The sequence below is a fragment of the Acyrthosiphon pisum genome, chromosome A2 (genome assembly GCF_005508785.2).
Source record: "Acyrthosiphon pisum isolate AL4f chromosome A2, pea_aphid_22Mar2018_4r6ur, whole genome shotgun sequence".
Classification (NCBI taxonomy): Eukaryota; Metazoa; Arthropoda; class Insecta; order Hemiptera; family Aphididae; genus Acyrthosiphon; species Acyrthosiphon pisum.
The window spans coordinates 44,465,616-44,472,236 of record NC_042495.1 but is presented as its reverse complement, the minus strand read 5'-3'; positions in this window follow the sequence as shown (position 1 = coordinate 44,472,236).

The following is a 6,621-nucleotide window of genomic DNA, read 5'->3' as shown; positions in this document are numbered from 1 at the left end:
GTTTTCAAAAAAATAGCTATTTTATGGGTGGTTAAACACTTAGATCAATGGGTAGAGAAAAATGAAATTAGTAACAAAAGAGCTTTTCGATATTTCGATATTAAAACATCACTTTTTAAAAAATCAGTTGGTCCAAAATTTGTTGCTTATCTTGATCCTATATATTACAATTCTATGCCTTTCTCTATAAAGAAGAATGTTAATATTAATTACAATTATAACAAGGCTAAAAAATTAATTAATGATTGGCTACATGTATCATTAACTTATAGCTGGCTTAAGCTGGTTAGTAGGTTAACCTTATTATATTCTATTTTTAATTATCTCTTTTGTATTGTATAATTACGCGATAATAGTGTTTTAAATTTTATTTTTTTAAGCATATGTATCAATTTATAACTCTCTATCTTCGTCACAAGCTTAGTTTACAGAAGATAGATAATTCAAATGTACAATTAATGTAAAACTGTATATTTATTTATTTTAAATAAAAAAAAATAAAATTATGTATACCTATACAATATTTCAAAACAAAATGTATCTATTATTGTACCGCACTACCGCCATTCCAGGTTGTTTGTATGGATTAAAACTATAGTTGGGTACGTATATAGGACTTATAAGCCGTATATAGGACTCGGCATAACTAGGTAGGTATACCTATATTTGAATGATTATAATGACCGTACAGTTTTGATGGAGGCTTAATACTCTAGTATAATTATATGCACCTGCTGCATATTATATCCAATATAGGCAGTCGCTACCAACATTTTAATCGTGTACATAGGTACCTACATCATAATAATTTGCGATTATACTATACATATACATATTATATACCTACGGAGTATGTACAGTGTATTATAGAAATATAGACTACAGTTTATTATAAATGTACTTGTATATTCCAAGTTATACCTATAGATACTTCTTAATAAATGAAATAAATTTGTATAAATAAAAATTATATTGGTAGGTACCTATACTAAAACAATTATTAATTATTGCAGTCAGCAGAGAAAGCTAAACTCTATTGAATAAAAGCGTGGATACCTATATCAGAATATGTTAGACTTGAATCAAGTGCAAATAATATTAGGTACCTACTTTAGGGTACCAGCATATTATTATTATTTAATTAATTATCTGATTATATGAGAGAATCCCACAGTCTGATTTGTTGTATGATTGTGTGCCTTGAACTATGCAACATAACAGACGAAGAAATCGTAGAGCAAAAACTGTGGACTTTGATTAATAATTAGATTATGTTTTTCGAAGTAAAAATATATTTATATAGGTACTATATTAAAATTAAAATTAATATAAAAAAATGTGGGTAAGTCTCTCTTCTGTTATATAGATAAAAAATACGTACCTACCTATTAATTATGGATGTACCTTTTACTTTACTTCGCCCGAATTAAAAATGTACTTATTTTTTTTTTTTCGTTTTTCGATTTGATTCAGTTGAAATATACCTAAAGTACACACATAATTACAGTATAAGTACAATGATAATATAAGTCACAAATAGTAACCAATACTAAACTATAGTAAGTATATAAAATACTTAGTATGTGAATGTGTTTCAAGCAATTTATAATATGTAGATATAACTTGCCAAAACCTACAATTTCGACGTTGAAACAAAAAAAAAATAAAACTTACGTAAGCACTGTTTTGGCTTCTGTATAAAATACTAAATAATGTTTAAGTAAATTAAAATCCCCGACAAGGAAGACTTTTATAAACGAACAAGGGTAATCCAATTTAATAGGATTAAAATAGCCTATGTATTGTAGGTATCTATGTTATTACTCTTTTATATTTACTAGTTAACGCTCTGTACATAATAATATAGTTAATAGCTATTATATCTATATAGCAGTAATGTGAGAATTTAACTAGAAGAACTCTTTATTATAGTAGAGGGAAAAATGGTATAAGGAAAGAGCTTATCGTGAGTGACATCATATATAAAAGTGCATTATGAGCAAGAAAAAAATATAATATCATCATAACCCATTCTAAATAACAAAGTCAATCAGTTATAACTTCTAATCTTTTGATTTATATAATGAGAATTTGTGACAGACATTTCTTTCTATATAAAGTTGCTAAAGTACCTATGCTTAAGTACTTGCCTATTTCAAATTATCATTATCCCCCCTTTAATTTTGATATACATATTATTCTCTCATACCTACATTAAAATATAAAAAATATAAATTATAGCAGATTATTAAAAATGAATTACATTCTATAAATACCTTGATTATACCGGTATCATGATTTGAAAAAATAGAAAAATAATATCTTAAGTCCTATTAATTATTATGTACAAATATATAATATATAATATATATATTATATGTTATTATACATAAGATTTTATTATACACAATATATACATAAATGAAAACGCTATAAAAATTTTTATTTCATTTCAATTAGTCAAATTACAGGTGGGATATAGGCATATAGCCATAGGCATATATCCATACAGGATGTGCACAACACAATAAAGAAGGGTATAGTTTTGCCTCTTGGCCACAGTGTATAGTTTCACCCCTCATTATGAGGTTCCAGTATATATTATACAAATTATTGTTTAATATAATCATAGCTTATTGTTAAGACAGGTATATATATAGTGACGACCGACAAAACGCATAAAAACATTACAAATATTAATTAGGTAATTGAAGTTTTGAATAATTATAATTATGAAACCTTACCTAAATGTATTTATTTTCATTCAATTTTGTTAAATTGTATTAATTTTTTATGAATACCATCTATAAATAGACGCACGTATTTAACTATATTATATGAGTCTACATGACGCAAGACATATTATGTTGTCCATCTCATCGTGCCTATTGAATTCTAGCCAACAATAAAAGTTAAAACTTGGCACTTGTAACATTCCAATTTACAAATACACCAAATCATAGAGAATGAAATGCATCTCGTAAATTTGCAGGGGCTAGTGATGTAGTAAGTTATATAGGTATCTAAAGTCTAAACTAAGTGTATATAAATTATAAAGTAATAAAAATCATAACCGTGTTTCCAAAAAAATAAAAATGTTTCGACGAGGATGTATAGAATGAACCCGGAAATTACTTCATTCCGGACATCCTTTTATATTTCAGCTCGACGCTGCAGAAAAGGTATTGATTTTTTCTTGCGCAGCTTGCGTACACGATTTTCATAAACAAGAAAAATCAAAGCGGGGTGACGTAAAAAGCATTTAATAACACGAGTGCGTTTGTAGGGGAAAAAGGGTCCCGCACACGAAAACTGGCATTTATGAACGTTATTGAGATAAAACCTGCGGAGGGGAGAATAGAAAAAGTTTTATATTATATTATATACATTATACGTTGTGTTATATATATATATAGTTATATACTTGATACAATATAATAAAAGAGGGCTGTATATTATATCACGTCGTTTGTTACGCTCTACCGGTAACGATGTGAAAATATGTGTGGTTTCTTGAGGGCGGATGGTGTACCTAATTAAAAGTAATATCGTAGTATCGTAAGTAGCTGGTATAGAACAAACGGGTACGATTTTTAATTAATCAATTGCACTGTAAATATAAAATAAAAATGTGCTACCTAGTTAATAATATAGTTTAATATACTTTATAGTATTAGTATACAATATACAATATATATATTATATATTATATTTTGTATAAATAATATGCATATTATGTTGTAAAATAATAAATATATGGTACTTATAAATAATAGGTACCTATTGGTATTGTAATGGAGTTGAAGAACATATGTTAATATGTTATATATGGGTAATTCAGTAAGAGTTTTCAGAGCCCTTTGAATGATATTTAACCGTAGCTCAAGAGCTTCAGAAAAGATAGATTAAATACTAAGTTCCAGTTGATACGTTGTATTACTACACACATGGGTGTAACTTGGGCAGTTTTTATCGCGGGGGGGCAAACTTTATTTTATGCCGATATACCGTATACCTACTTAAAATTTAAAGATATTTGGAGACTAAATATACTTAATCAGTGGAAACTGGAAAGCATAGCATAATAATATTATTATCTAAGCTAAATCTTTATTGTAGTATGTACAAATAAATGAAATTATAAAAAAAGCTTGATAAGATTATACTTTATTTAATAAAAACATTCTGCATTTCTATATTGCCTATAATGTATCACACTGTGTGTCTATATATTAATTATGGCTTATATAAATAATAACTAAAGTCATACACACAAACATAGCATAATAAGAAAGTACCTTGAATTGTACAAAAAATATATTAGAATAGTATTTATACTAAATAGTGTTACAGTAATATTTTAATGTAGTAATTCTATAACACTACGTTCAAAGCTCAGACAGTCAAACACAACGATGAATAGTGAAGAATAATACAAGATAAAAAGAACGTGTCGTGTCATATTGTTTGCAGTTGAAGTTCACAGTTAAACAGTTATCACAAATAGGAAAACAGGTTTTAATTTTACCCTTAGATCATTATACTATGGATGGATCTACAGCGTATTATACCAAATACCAATACAAAAAAACTTTGCCAATATCAACGACGAGTCGCCGAATTAGGTATTCGATATGCACATGCACGAAGCAACTTCTTGCATATTAATTATCCACTGCAGATAATTAATTATCAAATCAGCATAGGTAATATGTTTAAATATAATATTATATTGAAAAAAATAAATAATGCCTACTATAATAATATGTACATAATAAAATAATTAACTACGAACTATGATTTAGAATAATTCAGTGATAGTAACTTATGGATAATTTTTCGAAGAGATACATTACGTTCGTGAAGTTGGCCCACCTAAGTACTTCATTTTCTTTTAAATCTATGCCATTATTTTGCAAGTTTATGTAAGTTTTTGCAAGTCCAAACTTTCACCGCGAATCAAAAAAATGTAAAGATGGGCCAACTTCGCGTAGCCCACCCATCATTTTGACCGAGAATTTCGAAATCGGTATCAAACGAAATCTAATGATTAGCAAGTATTTGAAAGCCACTTTTTGAAATTTGCAAGTTCATCAGGCGGCCGCTATAAACTTTTGAAGATAAGAAGTTGGCCCACCCACTTTTTCCTAGAACTTTGAAATCAACACCAAACGAAAGCTAATGATTAATAAGAATTTTAAAGTCTGTTTTCAGAATTTGCAAGTTCCCCGTACGACTGTTATGAGCTTTGAAGTTTGGAAGTTGGCCCACCCAAGTTGTCCCAGAACTTCCAAATAGGTATCAAACGAAAGCTTATGACAAGCAAGTATTTGCCAGGCCAGTTTTAGAATTTTCAAGTAACTCGGAGAACCAGTAAGAGCTTTAAAAGTTTAGAAGTTAGCCCACCCAAGTTGTCCCAGAACTTCAAAATAGGTATCAAACAAAAGCTAATGATTAGCAAGTATTTGCAAGTTCATTATTAATATTTGGAAGTCATTCGGGCGGCCAGTAAGAGCTTTCAAAGTTACGAAGTTAGCCAACCCAAGTTTCCCTGTTCAAATCACCCCAAAAACTGAAAAACTTCATAAGTAAGTGACCACTTTATAGTGATCTCCGAATGACTTGTTAATTTTAAGTTGGGACTTGCAAATACTTGCAATTTAAAAGTTATCGTTTGGTACCATTTTCAAAGTTTTAGGGCAACTTGGGTGGGCCAACTTCGTAACTATATAGTCACTCTGGTCAACCACGTCTTATATACCTAGGTATACCCGGACGACTATAATATGTTAACTTTGTGTCCAAATTTCCACACCACCTTTGGAAAAACGAAAACATTAGAATAATTAAGTCCGTTTAAATCAGGATTGGCAAAACCCCGGGATTTTTAGAAAAAACCCAACCCGGTTGGGTTTTTCGGGTTTTTTCAAATAAAACCCCAAAAAACCCAAAAACCCGATGGGTATTAATGTAAAAGTAATAATGGGTGGTTTTATCGAGTTTCTTCAGAAAAAACCCATCCAAAAACCCAGTGGGTTTTATTGTAAAATGTTAATGGGCGGTTTTATCGGGGTTTTTTCTGAAAAAACCCATCCGTAAAAAATAAAAATCGGAATTTTTTATTAAAAATAGAATAGAATTTTATTAAAAATAAAAGATTTCTATCGACCATTAGTGTGTAATTTTTTCTATTTTATTCTTTGAATTGTACCTACCTAATTAAAAAAATTATTATTAAGTCTTTTTCAAGTCAATTTAATATTTTAATTAGAAAAATAAATAATACCTATAAGGTATTTTTTTCTGAAAATTAACACAAGTTAAAAAAAAATAAGAGTGAACTTCTATTTTATCCAGAAAAGTAACCCGGGTTTTATTGGTTTTTTCAAAAAAAAGTAGTGGGTTTAACCCAGAAGAGCAGCCCGGGTTTTTTCGGGGTGGGCAATTTTCGTGCCAACCCTAGACTTTAAATGCATGAGGTATTACACATGGCGCGTTTTTTTTATTGTGGTATCCCCGTCAAGGCCTAATCCACACGTACAAATGAAGCGTCAATTTTATCCACATTTTCACCAAAAAGTAATTTACTGTTAATGATCAATCATGGTGGGTACGTTTTTG